General features: G+C 37.3%; 1 pseudogene across 1 annotated transcript in view; it reads right to left on the reverse strand.

Moving 5' to 3' along the window:
* Nucleotides 1-522: 522 nt before the first annotated feature.
* The window catches only part of LOC308561598, a 54,594-nt pseudogene continuing 39,379 nt past the window's right edge, over nt 523-15,737 (reverse strand). Inside the window, exons 2-3 of the transcript in view lie at nt 1,105-1,247; nt 523-887 (exon numbers count right to left, since the gene is read on the reverse strand). The product of the transcript in view is annotated as an uncharacterized misc_RNA (transcript). The remainder of the gene's footprint in view (nt 888-1,104; nt 1,248-15,737) is intronic.

The raw sequence follows: 15,737 nt of genomic DNA on the forward strand, positions 1-15,737 counted from the left end.
TTATGTGTTACATTAAAACACATTAGCTCATATAGACTGTAATATAGTCATACTAAACATAGTGGGTTTCTTTCAACATTTGAAGATCAAACCACATTATATATTATGGAACTTCTTATTTAGACCTAGCATTTCAGCTGTATTTCCTTTGGTAAACATTGTAATGATTGCTAGGGTTTCCTCTTACAAAATTAATTACAAATGGTTCACAAATGACATGGATGTGTTTAAGATGAAATATTACTAAAACATTCATAGGTCATATTTTTTCAAGAAGAAATTAAACAAGCTCCAAGCAGGAATAAACTATATCAAAATCACATATAAAATGAAAATAAATTAGAAAAGAGGAAGTAGAACAGGAACAAAATTACAATTGTAAATGTGTTGAATCTGAAACATTCTATTATTATAAGATGATTACCAAGCTGAGAATATCTTCTTTCATAAGTATATCAGCTCTCTATTTTTTCCGTGAGAATCGGCATACATGTTGAGTAGTCATTTAGTACACTGGGGTATTCAAGTATTCATGACATGGCGTAGAGTGTCTGGAGATGGATTTCTAGGGACTCCAAGAAACTCCTGAAAAGCCCATGAAACCTCCCTGTAATAAACATTCATTTTGTTTTCTCCTGCAGCAGATTGGCCTGTTCAGTTGCTTTAAGAACATTTTTCTTGGATGTTTCCTGAACTTCCCCTCCCAAAAGAAATTCATCCAAAATAAAATAAGCTTTCTCAAAATTAAAGATGATATCAAGTTCACACACACTGCCATAATACTTGGCAAGTAGTTCCATGTAATGATGAATTATTTCCAGCATAATTAGCTCATTGTCCTGATCCTCAATAGCCCAGCAAAAATACAGATTAGTATATATATATATCTTTATTGATTTCAGAGACAAGAAAGGAGAGAGAGAGAGAGAGAGAGAGAGAGAGAGAGAGAGAGAGAAACATCAATGATGAGAGAGTCATTGATCGAGCTCACAACCTGGGCATGTGCCCTGACCGGGAATCAAACCCTGATCACCTGGATCCTAGGTCGATGCTCAACTGCTGAGCCACGCCCAGCTGGGCCAGATTAGTATATATTTTATAAACAATCTTCAGATCTCACCACTTGAGAAAACTACACATTTTAGGTTTCCAGGCTAAAATGATTTTAAAAAATTCTCTTGTGATCTATTTCTTCTTTGTCTGACAATGAGACATACCATTTATGCAGTCTAAGTTTTCCATGCTTACTAAAAGGCAAAGTAAGCTATATGGTAGGTGCCCACCTTGCTCCGAGTTGGGTGAGGTTGAGGGGAAACCCTTATCCTTGAGCTGAGAAGGAGAAGCCATGTTGCTTGTTGGCAGGTTCCTTTGCCCCCTTTTTAATTGAGTTATTTGGGATTTTTTTTGGTTTGTTTTGAGTTGTAGGAGTTCTTTATATGATCTAGATATTAACCCTTTATCAGATATATTATTTTCAGGTATTTTCACATATTTGTCTTTTGCCAATTAAAAAAAAAATGTTCTTGAAGAGTCCAAGATGGCAGCCGATTGAATGGAAGCTACACTGACACTCTCCCAGAATCAAACTGGAATTACAGCTAAAATATAGAAGAACCAACTTCTATCAACTGCAGCTGAATACTAGCTGGAGAGCACCCTCATAATCAGGACTAAAAGTGGTGACTGCATTGAGAGTGGTAGAATGTGTGGAGGCACGAGAGGGCTGGCTGGGCTCCCACAGGCAGCAGCTGAAGTTCCTGAGGTATATCTCAGCTGTGGAGGGCTCCCACTGATAACTTTGGGGCCAAAACCCCAAGCTGGACTTCCCAGCCCAGAGCACCAGAACTGAGAAAGGTGCCCATATAACATATGGCTGTGAACAGTAGCAGGGTTTCTGTTTTCCAGGGAGAGATGGCTGGAAATGCAGGAATCCTCTTAAAGGGCCAATGCACAAAGTTTCATGTGCATCCACTCACCCTGGGCTCCAGCAGCAGAGGGACGGCAGAGTGGACTAGATCTGGGTAAGGAGAATCTAGCGAGCCTGGTGATGGGGTAGAGCTCAGATGGCAGCCACCTGAATTCCTGTGCTGAGTCATTCCCCAGTATGGCAGAGGACATCATTCTCAGGCAGACATTTACTATCCAAGCAGCTTTTGCCCCACCCTGTTGGAAAACCTCTCACCCTAACCTGGGGAGTTTCTACAGCCTGAGGCTCATTAAGAGACTGAATAACAATCAGCCTGTGGTTGCTTTAAGTCTTTGCCTGATTGGCTTCTGGACACAGGGCTTGGAAAAGCAGAACTTGGTGCTCACCTTGGTTCTGTCCAAACACACCCAACCCCAGCAGAGAGAAGACAAGTTGTGGAGTATGGAAAACAACAAATAGGGTATACTCAAGGCCAGTCACAAACAGTGTGACATTGGCCTCCACCAGAGACCATCCAAAAGACTGAGAGTCCTAGCAGATCTACATAGGAACAAATCCAAACAGGCAGTCAAAATGGGGAGGCCAAAAAACAAGCCCCAAGTGAAAGAACAAAAGAATTTTCCAGAAGAAGAGCAAAATGAAATGGAGATAAGTAATCTATCAAATATAGAGTTCAGAATACTGATCATAAGGATGCTCAAGAGCATGAGAAAGGAAATGGAAACTATGAAAGAAATTAAGAATTACATAGTAGAAATGAAAAAATACATTGGAAGGAATAAACAGATTAGTGGAAGCTGAGGATCAGATCAGGAAATTAGAAGACAGAGTAGGAAAAAAATCACTAAATTAGAGAATCAAAAAGAATAAACAATTAAAAAGAAGGAGGACAGTTTAAGAGCTGTGGGAACATAAAATGTAACAATATTCACATACAGGAGTGCCAGAAGAGCTAGAAAGTAAGCAAGGGTTAGAGAACCTGTTGGAGGAAATAATGGCTGAAAAATTTCCTAACTTGGTGAAAGAAAAAGTCACACAAATTCAGGAGGCACAGAGAGTCCCAAGCAAGAAGAATCCAAAGAGGCCCGTGCCCAGGTACATTTTAATTAAAATGCCAAAAATTCAAGTCAAACAGAGACTCCTAAAGGCAACAAGAGAAAAGCAATCTGTTACCTACAAAGGAGCTCCCATAAGGTTGTCAGCTCACTTATCAGAAATTCTACAGGCCAGAAGAGAATAATATGAAGTATTCAAGGTAATGCAAAACAAGGATCTGAAACCAAGACTACTCTATTCAGCAAGGCTATCATCTAAAATAGATGGTACAATAAAGAGCTTCCCAGACAAAAATAAGGCTAAAGAAATTTATCACCACTGAGTCAGCATTGTGGGAAATGTTAAAGGCCTGCTGTAACTAGAAGTAGAAATAGAAGCATTGCAAGAAACGTTAATGGGACTCCTGTAATAATATGAAGAAATAGAGGGAGAAACATAGGCATAAAGAATTTAAATGACAATAAATAAGGAGCTATCAGTAATAACCTTAAGGACTTTAAGGGAGAGATCAATAGCAATACAGTCATAGTCATGGACTTTAACACCCCACTGACTTACTGGATAGATCTTCCAGACAAAAGATCAACACAGAAACAGTGATTCTAAATGGCACACTAGATCAGGTGGATTTAATTGATATTTACAGGACATTTTACTCCAAAGCTGCAGAATGTACATTTTTCTCAAGTGCACATGGGTCATGCTCAAAGATAGACTGCATGTTAGGACACAAAACAAGTCTCTACACATTCAAGAAGATTGAAATCATATCAAGCATCTCAGAACACAATGGCATGAAATTAGAAATCAACTACAGTAAAAACACTCAAAAACATTCACACATATGGAGGCTAAATAGCATGTTATTAAACAATGAATGGGTTACCAATAAGATCAAGAAAGAAATGAAAAACTTCCTGGAAACAAATGATAATGAACACACGACTCAAAATCTATGGGACACAGGAAAAACAGTACTTAGAGGGAATGTCATAGCATTACAGGTGTACTTACAAATGCAAGAAACATTTTTAGTAAACTATCTAACTCTACAACTTAAAGAATTAGAAAGCTCCCCTGTGAGACCAGCTGTACCAGGACTTTTGCTTGCTGGTAGTTTTTTTATTGCTGGTTCGATTTCATCAGTTGTTATTAGCCTATTCACATTTTCTGATTCTTGGTGATTCAGTTTTACATGTTCTTACTCATATGTGGAATGTAATAAACAAAATAGACTGAAGAACAAAATAGATCCAGAGACATAGAAGCATGGAACAGACTGATGAATCTCAGTGGGAAGGCAGGGGTGTGGGGTGTGGGGAGAGATTAATCAAAAAACTTTTATACATATATGCATAACCTATGGATGCAGACAATAGTGTGGTTTAGGCCTGGGGCTGGGAGGGCAGGCAGATATGGGGTGGAGAGGATAAATGGGGAAAAAATGTGGGGATATCTGTAATACTTTCAACAATAAAGATAAATTAAAAAAAGAAATAATAAAATGCAATAGATAAGTACCTGTCAATAATAACCTTAAATATAAATTGATTAAATGTTCCAATCAAAAGACATAAAGTAGCTGAATGGGTAAGAAAAAAGACCCAAATATATGCTGTCTACAACAGACCCACCTCGGAACAAAAGACTCAGAGAGGCTGAAAATAAAAACAACAAAATTTCTGGAGGCCTTTAAAGGAGTGATCGACAGCAATACAGTCATAGTAGGAGAATTTAATACTCCACTGACTTTAGTGTGTAGATCTTCCAGACAAAAAACATCAACAAGGAAACAGTGATTCTAAATGACACACTAGGTCAGATGGATTTTATTGACATTTACAAAACATTTCACTCCCACGCTGCAGAATATGAATGTCTCCAAACTTGTTAGGGCACAAAAAAAGTCTGTAAGTTCCAGAAGATTGAAATCATATCAAGTATCTCCTTGGACATTTATACCATAGAATACAATGCTGCTGTAAAAAAGAAGGTTCCCTTACCCTATGAGACAGCATGGTAGGATCTGGAGAGCATTATGCTTATCGAAATAAGCCAGTCAGAGAAGACAAGTATCACATGATCTTACTCATATGTGGAATCTAATGAACAAAATAAACCAATGAACAAAATAGATCCAGAGACATAGCTCATGGAACAGACTGAGGAATCTCAAAGGGAAGGCAGAGGTAGATGGGTGGCTGGGGAGAGATTAACCTAAGAACTTGTGTGCATATAGGCATAACCCATGAATGCAGACAATAGTGTGGTGAAGGCCTGGGGGGAGGGGTGCATGGTGGAGGGGATCAATTGGGGGAAAAGCAGATGCTTGTAATACTTTCAACAATAAAGATAAATTTTTAAAAAATATGTTCTTTTTGATTTCAGAGAGAGGAAGTGAGAAGGGGACAGAGATAAAAACATTGATGAGAAAAACATCAATTGGCTGCCTCCTGCACACCCTCTACTGGGGATGGAGTCTGTAACCTGGGCATGTACCCTGAACTGTAATTGAATCTGGGAACCTTCTGATGCTCAACCAACTTGAGCCACACTGGCCTGGCAAGTCCTTTTCAATTTTTTAATTGGGTTATTTGGGATTTTTTCCTTTGTTTTGAGTTTTATGAGTTCTTTATATACTCTAGATATTAACCCTTTATCAGATATATGTTTTGTAGATATTTTGCCTTATTCTGAAGATTGCCTTGTGTCCTTTGGTATACAGAAGTTTTAACTTTTGATGTAGTACAATTTATCTATTTTCACTTTGTTGCCTATCCAACCTTTTTGGGTGGATAGTGTAGTCTCACAGTGCTGGGAAGGCTTATTCTTAGAATGTCTCAGAATCAATGTCGTCTTGTTGAAATGGTGGAACACAGGGGATGGTGCAATACTGTAACCATGGGATGTGAACTGAAGCCAAATTTTTCCAAAGTGTAAGGGCTGGTAAATGAAAGGCAGTCAAGTAGTATGGTCTTCATTTTGGAAAACACTCTGCATCATTTCTATTTTATAAACTATAATTATCTGAGTTTTGCCTTCTGCCCCATTTTTCTGTATTTTGCATTTAGTATAACATTTACATAAGCCATAAAAAGAGTATTAACATCTTCAGTAATCATTAAAAGTGGACTATACAGAAAAACCCAAAGAACAAGCATAACTTTGTTATGACTAATATCATTAGCAGACAAGTAAAGATAATCAAACAAAATAGTTTCTGAGTTCAACATCAATCCATAGGTATTCAGGCCTTGTTGATGTCCTTTTTGTCCTCAAGGAGACTGTGATACCCTTAGTAGGCAGAGGCAAGTGTCAGAGACAGTGGTAAATGTTCATTGTGGTTAGGTGCCTAATAAGGTCCCTTCAAACAAGAATGGAAAGTGTTTTTTATTTGATGTCCTTTCCAATAAACAGAATCTTCAGTAACAATCTCTGATCTCTAAAGTCTTTGTCTCCTGGGAGATTGCTGTGAAAGGAAGCCATTATGGATTTGGCATTTTCTTGAAGTGTCTTTATCAAATCTTGGCAATATTGTAAGATGTCTCCTTTCAATAATGTCATAAATTCTTTCATCTTATTTAAGTTCAGTTTAAATGCACTGTGATGCAAAAACGAATTCAAAAACCAAAAAAATGGGTTTGCCAGGGAGCCTGGGTGAACCAAGTGGATGTCTTGGGTTTCCCATAATCCTATTTGTTTAATTTACAACCATTGCTTACCCATACAATATACCCTCAAAGTTTTTTTCATCACTTATTTTACAATGCTTTCCATTCAATTTAACATAAAAAAAAATCTTTTGAGGTGTTCCAGAGCCCTTCTGGGACACTGCAAAGTTATTCCTTAAAAACCTCAATTTGTAGTGAAAATGAAGAAGTAAGCAATTAGCATTCTCTAGCTTGTCAGACTCATTATGAAGACAGTTTATAACCTTGAGAAGCATGTTTCATAAACATCAAAGTCAATTATTAACATGGATTTATTTTTGTAAAATCTGGGTAAAATATAATATCATTTTAATATCAATAACTCAAATGACATGCCTGTTCTACTGAAAAAAACACACTTTAACTTTTATTTACTAAAAATTAATTTTAGATTATGTGAACTTGAAAAACATTTGGGTTAGTTTCTATATTTCTGAGAATTTTAGGATATTCAATCCTTATAACCACCTACCTTTAAATTATTTTAACAATACCATTAAGAAGTAGAAAATTACAATTACAACATACAAGGGTGTACAAAAGTAAGTTTACAGTTGTGAGTATACAAAACACAGCTTATTCTTGTATTATTATTTATTAATTTTTCTATTACAACTGTAAACTTACTTTTGTCTACCCCCATATTTAGACATACATAAACACAGAGAACTTTTATTTTTAATTTTTATTTTTTATATTCAATTTTTATTTTATTTTATTAAAGCTGGGAACAGTGAAACAAGGAAGGGCTTGGAATAGAAGAAGCAACAGGAGAGAGACTAGGCAGGGCTGCTTTGGCTCACTGAAAAGTCAGAGAAAAGGGGCCTTGGAGACAGGTTCAAGGGGGTTAGCCCAGAATGAGCTGCCACTGCCTTTTGTTCCCCTGGTTTTAAGTCTTGTGGGGGCCCTTAGTGTTTAGGAGATGCATGCTTGAGAGGGAAGAAAGATGTGGTTATGTTTCCTGGAGGGAGAGGTGCCCAGAGACCTTTTAGCCATGAGGAAAACTCACTAGTGTATAAAAGAACAGTTGGATCCAAATTTTGTTTTGATGGCATTTACAATTTATATGTCTTTGACAAGTCAAGTTCAAAATGCACCTTTTGAATAAGGACAGCCATTTTTAATACCTCAAAGAATTGGTTGACACCTAAATGAAATCATAGGTTGATCCATTTATCTAAATTCTCTTGTTGAAGCCTGGAAAGACCAATTAAAATGTTTTTTATTAATTCTGCCTAATTTTATAGTGGTCTTTTTCTAATTGTACCAACAAAATACTAATTTAGAAGTATCAAAAACATCATTATTTCAGCCATCTTCCTGAATCATGGGAGGCTGACTGTCATGGGTTTGTCAGCCCTGGAAGCAAAATTTCCCACTTTAATTTTAGCTTTATTTTTTTTATATCTATAGAGTCAGAACAAACTTCTATGGAAAACCAGCTTTTACATGCAAGTCTTCAGAGGAGCAGTGAATATAAATGTAGTGAATATCCCTGTAGGACCACTTCATGCCCCAGAGAAAATTTTTTCTCGGGCAACCCCACAAAGAGCCTGGACAGCGTGGCTTAGTGATTGAGCATCAACCTATGATCCAGGAGATTGCGGTTCGATTCTCAGTCAGGTCACATGCCCAGGTTGTGGGTTCAATCCCAAGTACCGAGGTGTGCAGGAGGCAACCAATCAATGACTCTCTCATCATTGATATTTCTCTCTCTCTCTCCCTCTCCCTTCTTCTCTCTGAAATCAATAAAAATATATTTAAGCCACTCCCAACAAAGAATCTTAGTAACCTAAGAATACCTGAACAAGGGCCAGCAAGAGCCTTCTGGATGCCACTGGAACTGCAACACTTTCCAAGGCACAGGTCCCTCTCTCAGGGTGAACCTATTCCAGGGCACCCTGCCCTTCACAAAGAACTCTCCCTGGGGCTTCCACTGGCTTCTCTGGGATTGGTTGCATTACTACACTGGATACCTTGTGGTGCTCATCTCTGGATTCAGAGATTTGCAAGAATTATCATTGTCCAATTGGCTATTCAGAATGTGGGATGTTGATGTAAGAATTATCTAAATCTGTAGAGAGTTTATTCAAGTGAAATTGACAACATATGCCAGGAAGCAAGATTCTAAGTGTTCCAGAGAATTACAGTTTTACAGTTTCTTTTATACATTTGGAACTAAGAAAGGAAAGCAAGAAAGATTACATTAAGATGAGAGAAAGCAAAATGAGGATTGGATTATAGGATAGTTTACAACATTTTGTGCTCTTATGAGGGTAATTAAGCTTCATAGGGACTGAAAAAGAGGAATTTCAAAAATATGTTAACCTAGATGCACAGAAACAATGGGCAGGGCTTGTTTAAGGCAAAGGCAAACCTTTTACTAAAGTCATTATATGCCTGAGATATGACTACCCACCATGACTTCCCAGTTAAGAATTTATGATCAGATCACCTTATGAGTTACTTTTGATTAGATTTGTTACAGAGTCCCTTTTTTATCCATAGGAAGCAAGTGTCCTTTCTCTTTTGGAGCTAAGAAGAGTTCAGTCTCTCATTTAACCAGCAAAGATTTTGCTCAGACTCTCAGCAAGCAATCCAATAAAGAGCCAAAATTAAAAATAGCCTCCCAGGCCCTGGTCAAATAGCTCAGTTGGCTAGAGCATCATCCTGATACACCAAGGTTGCCAAGGTTGCCAAGCTTGTGGGTTTTTCCCTGTTCAGGGCACATACAAGAATCAACCAATGAGTGCATGCAACAAATCCTTGTTTCTCTCTCTAAAATCAATTAAAAAAATTATAAAAGCAGCCATCCATTTTTCTCCTTTCCCTGGGTTATCTCAAAGTTTATCCACTTCAAGAATTTTCTAAGAACAGCTCAGATGAAGTCAGGATTTGCTACCTAAAGCAGGGAGATCGGGGATGCTGACAGAAAACTCACCCAAATTCACTAAAAGCAAGGTGGGGAGCTGATGGGATGCAATGGGTCCTTGCTCATACCTAGCTTTGCAGGGTGGTCCTGCTTGGACTTCCTTGGAATCCTGCCAACTATGCCAAGTGAATGTCCTTCTTTCTCTGCCCTCTGGATGGAATACAGACACAGTGGTGAGCTATTTTAGACCATGTGGACACTTGTAAAAGCCTAGAGATATCAGAGCAAAAAGATAGAAAGGGCCTAGCTTTCCAGAGTGGAATCCCATAATGGCCCAGACATTTATATTATAGAGAAAAATAGTTCTAACTTTTTAAAGCCACTGCTATTTTGGGTCTGTCAAATGTAACCAACACTTTATTGTGAATAGTATAGAACCACACTGCTAATTTCATTATATTACTCAAGGTTTACTTACAAAGAACAGAATTCACTATGGCCAGTTTAGGAAGATTATGATAGGAAATTAAATGCCTTGTACAAATGTTGAGAATATGCTGAAGACCAGATGCTAGTTTGAGCTTTCAGAAATGACTCTGAAAACCACACTTCCAATGGTGTTACCAAAGCAGCTGCTGTGTCTTCCACATCAGAAAGCCACTGCTACAGAAAACTGCTGTCCTGATAAGGACGCTACCATAAACAGGAAACTGTCATTACTGCTGCAGGCTCCAGAACCACAGAGCCTCTGCTCTAATCTGCACCAGGAAAATGATGTCCTGTGCCTGCCTTATGACATCCATAAAACTAATGACTGACACTGGGACCTCTGCTTATTCAGCTGCAGATAAATTAATTACTTAGAACTGTACCTGCCTTCAGAAGTAGTATGAGTTTGCTTCTGCCCTTCTTCTGCTTTCCAAAACTTGTACAGATACATCTGATTGACCAAATCTAAACCACCTTCAATCCTCTATCTGTTAGGGAATCTGGGAAATGTAGTGTTTAGCCTTTCAGATTCTGCAGTTTAAGAAGGCACATCAGAAGCACAGTAAAATAAACATTGAACATGATTCCACCATATGCACAATATCCTTTCACACAAAAATAATAGTCCCTATCAATGCTTATGGGATACACCAAAACTGTACTGAAAGAAAAATTCATAGCTTAAATGCTTTAATTTGTAACCAGGAAAAGAAAATAAATAAACTAACCATTCAATTCAAGAAGCTGTACAAAGAACAATAAAATTAACTTGAAAAATATAGAATGAATTCTTTTTAGATAAAATCTAAAGTTACTTTTTTTAAAGTAGAATAATTAGTAAACAAATTTAAAAATTTGTTCTCTAAAATCATAACAAAAAAAACATATCTTTGGAAGATTACTCTAGAAAAAATGAAGAAAACATAAATAACATGCAGAATAATAAAAGGGATAACCCATAAATACAGAGGAAAATCTTTTAGACATTTCAAATATTTTATTTTATTTTTTGAGCTGAAAAACCACAATTTATTAAACCAAGAATAGCTACAAAGTAAAGATAAAAACAAGAACAAAATAATACAGCACAAATGAAATTTAGAACCCTAGCCTAGGATGAAGCAGGTTATCTACAACAGATTTTGCCTATGAGGGGAACAATTTGAGAATGGGCTATCCTTTTTAGTAAAATCACTGTATCCTGCAGACCTTTGCTTAGGTTTTTATCTTCCATAACAGTTCTGACTACAATTACCCCCCTTCCCCACAGTGAGCACTCCATTAGCCCCAGAACTGTACATTTTTGTAAAATGAAAGTGTGCTATTATAGAAGGGGAAATATATTTCTGTGGTTCTGCTAGGAGAAAAGTGAAAGCTAGAGAACAAATAAAACCCCACAGCAAATCAGCCTTGGAGACAGAGGACCTATGAGATGACTAAGAATCAAAAGGGTCAGAAAACTCTGCTGAGGCAACTCCTCAACTTCAAATATTTTAAACAGTAGAATGACCCTTCTATTCCCCATGCATAAATCAGCTTCAAAAATTACCAACTTTTTGACATTCTTGTTATTTATTCCTCTCTTTGTCTCTCTTTTTCTCTCTACTCCTAACTTCTTTTTCCTTTGAAGTATTTTAGGGAAATGCATACAATATAGTGTTTTTTTCATAAAATTTTCAGTATATATCACTAACAAATTAGGACTTTGAAAATGTATAACTTAACAGTAATATTATTTTACTGAACAAATGAACAATGTCTTGATATCATCTAATGGTCTGTGTTCAACTTTCCCCAATGATCTCAAACTCTTTGAACAATTGTTTTATTAATGTCTGTATCCAAACAAGGTCCACACATTGCATTTTACAAAATTACTATAAAAATGAACCCAAAATTTGAAAGAAACAGCATAAAGAAAAAACTACACACCAATTTGTTATAATAGCTTGCCTGCATAGTCAGTTCTGCATTATTCTGGAAGTTATTTCTGGAAGCCCAGTCTAGAACCTGCTCCTCCAGCCATTCCAGTTAGCTTTAAAACACTCAATTCCCTTTATTAAATTCCATTGTGCTTAATATAACTTGACTGATTCTATTTCTTAAAAAAATTTTTTTATATAAAAATATATCTTTTATTAGTTTCAGAGAGAGGAAGGGAGAAGGAGAGAGAGACAGAAACATCAATGATGAGAGAGTCACTGATTGGCTGCCTCCAGCTGTCCCCCTACTGGGGATCAATACTGAAACTAGGGCATTTGCCCTGACTAGAAATTGAACCTTGATCTCCTGGATCATAGGTTGATGCTCACGCCAGCTGGGCTGGTTCTATTTTTTGATTTGGACTTTTTATTTTTATTGTTTGTTTGTGTTAGTAGAGGGAGACTAGTTTAGGGGCAAGGGAAGTGTGGATATCATGTCAACTCCAAACCTTATTTTGAGAGGGGTGAGTATAGCGACGCACTTCTAGAGAGTGGTGCCCTCATGGAAAGAAAACAGGCTGGTTCCAGGGATCTGAAGATCAGCTGGGACCTGAAAAGGTGCCCTGGATAAGGGGTCAGGCAAGGGAGAAGAGCCTTTGGGGTTCCCAGACATCTCTCTTCTGACTCTACTTATCTTAGGGCTACAAAGGAAGAGGGTCTTAGGTGAGTTTCTTCAATCAGTAGATATAGGTGTTTAGCATTTTATTTATTGTCCTGTATATTTATTATTTTGCTTCTAAGTTTCTGGAAACTCATTCTCCTAAGTAGTTTTCATATTCTTAGTGTAATCATTGTGCACTCAAAGAACTTCTCTTTCTTTTTCTTTTTTTCTCCTCCATAGATGAGAGGTAATTTGAATATGGTCTCCATTCAAACTCATACAACCATCCCTGAATTTAGTAGAATAAAAATGAGATTTGCCTAGGGTAAATGTAATGACAATTTCTAAGATTTTAAAGATTATATTGATTTTAAAGCCTTAATGCTGTCTTATACAGTGCTAGCAGGGGGAGTAATTCTTAATTCCATTCAACAAATACTTTAAAAAAAATTCTAACCCAAGCATATGCTTATCAATTTTGGAGGGAGAGAGAGAGACATGAATAGGTTGCCTCCCATATGCCCCCCAGGGATGGAACCCACAACCTAGGTATGTGCACTGACCTGGAATTGAGCCACCAACCTTTTGGTGTAAGGAACAATGCTCCAACTGACTTAGCCACCTGGCCAAGGCTCAGCAAATTCTTTTGAACTATAGTAGGCCTCAGGACTTCCTAAACCTGTGCCACGTCTCTTTCCACTTTATCTCAGCCACCCACTCTCACGGCACACCCTGAAACTTGATTTCAAGGAACTGCATCACCTCCACAGTCTTTACATTGGACATATTATTGTCTGCCTATAAACATTTTAACAGATGGCTTTGCCTTCTATTTCAAAGCTTAGGTTTTCAGTTTGGAATTTTTTCAATTTTTGACCCCAACTAATGAACTTAGTTGTACTCAAAACCTCAATCATTTCTCTTAGTTTGAGAAGAAGCTGGCCATTTAAAAAATCTTTATTGAGATATAATTCACATACCATATGATTTGCCCATTTAAAGTGTACAATTTATTAGATTTTAGTATATCCATAGAGTTGTGCAACCCTCAGCACAATCAATTTTTAAACATTTTTATCACCACAAAAAGAAACTTCTTAGCAATCACTGCCCACCCCTCAGCTTCCCCATTGTCCCTCCCTAGGAAATCACTAATCTACTTTCTTTCTCTATAGATTTGCCTCTTCTGGGCAATTCATATAAATTGGATCTTGTAATCTGTGATCCTTTGTGACTGGCTTCTTTCACTTAGCATAATATTTTCAAGGTTCATCCACATTTTAAGATCTATCAATACTTCATGTTTTTTATGATTGAATAATCTAACATATGAATATTCCTGTTTAAGCTATTCATCACTCAGTGTCCATTGGTTGTATTTACTTTTTGGTTATTATGAATAGTGCTGCTGTGCTATGTCTTTTGTTTACATTAACTCTGATTAGAGAATGACAGGAAGCTTTCCCAGCCCCCTCCACTTTCGCTCAAATAGAGTTTAATTGGAAGGTGCATAGGCCTGATTCCATTCCATCTGAATGCCAAAAAGAGAAATCATTGAGAACTGACACAGTTTCTTTTGTGGTATATTTTGATTCAAACCAGACGGGAAATATAGTCTGTTGTTCCAGAAGGGACAAGAGCAATGCCATAACAGAAAAAGGGTTGTTTTCTTAGTATGAGATCAGGCGACATTTAGGCAATGGATAAAACCAATGAATAAACCCTGAACTGAGTTTAAAGCAGTAATGTCCACTTTTGTACACAGCTTGACAAGCCCTTTCAGTTTCTTCAGAGGCCAACGGTGACTGTCAGAGGAGAGCCTTGATATCATTTGGCTGAAGTCTGAGGCTTTGCATCTGATAGCAAACATAGGATGGGACTAGGAGTAGCACAGCCTCCTAGGGAATGCGATGGATTTTTGTGAAATGAGTCTGTTCTCAATTTGGAATAGGTTGGAAGTGAAAACAGGGTAAATGACTGAGCTCCTCCAAATGCCAACAGCCAGGAGGTAATTAGAGAGACCTTTTTTGCAAAAGTGAGGTTAATTTTTTTGCTCTGTGTTGCAGTGGTAAGGGCCTGGCCACATTAAGTTACACTTATAAGAAACCTGCAAGGTGTGTATAAATCCATTTAATCAGATGAGGAAACTCAGGCTCTTAGAGATTACTTCACATTTAAGTTGAGGCTAAACTCCTTGAAGTCACAGCCTATACTTCCCATTCACTTTTCAACCCATTTCAAACATTTTCCTTAAACACTTCACTTTAATTGCTCCTGCTAAGGTCACCAAAGGATATTGTTTTTGGGAACTCTACCAGATATTCTTTAGATTTTATCTGTTTAAACTTTTTATTTCTTAGCAGCTTCTGATGCTGTTTACTACTCATTTCTTCTAAAAATTCCCTTTTTTACTGGCTTTTATTGCAGTGTGCTCACCATTCTGACTATGCCTTCTTTGTCTCCTTACCGATTTATCACATTTTTAATTTTCATTTTCCCCAATATCCTCTTTTTGGTCTTCATAGTAGGTAATGTGCTTCACTCATCATGCATTTCAGCCCAGTTTCCTTCTAACATGTGGAAGCCAGAAAGCTAAACAAGTCCGCCTTACCCCCTAACCCTCTCACCTCACCTCCACTGCAACAATCAAAACAAAACAGAGCAAAACATTTTTCAGATTCCTTAGAGTTCTGGATGTAATTTAAGTTCTGCCAAACAGATACATACATTTGTGTGAGATTTAGATTTGGAGCTAATTTGAGAGTAGAGTGTAAAGGCATGGGGATATTTTGGAGATGGGGACTGGTATAAAGTTTAATGAGTATGATGTGGTTTTGGAGCAAGTAGTTATAATAGTAGTTTTTGATGTGGCCAACAATTTCCTGATTTTACAGATCTCTGGCCATTTTAAAGGCAGCAGCTTCTTCATCTGCCCAGTTCTGCAGTGTGGCTTTGGGGATTGTCTGTAGTAGCTTAGGATAGATTTTTTTTTCATTAGTATTCCTAAGGAAGCCACTTAATATTCTGTCATAAATCCCTTTTTTTCTTAAACTAGAACCAGTGGATTCTCTTCTTTGTATATACCTTGTAAATACTGACC

Source organism: Miniopterus schreibersii (assembly GCF_964146895.1).
Source record: "Miniopterus schreibersii genome assembly, chromosome: 9".
In the NCBI taxonomy this organism is placed as follows: Eukaryota; Metazoa; Chordata; class Mammalia; order Chiroptera; family Miniopteridae; genus Miniopterus; species Miniopterus schreibersii.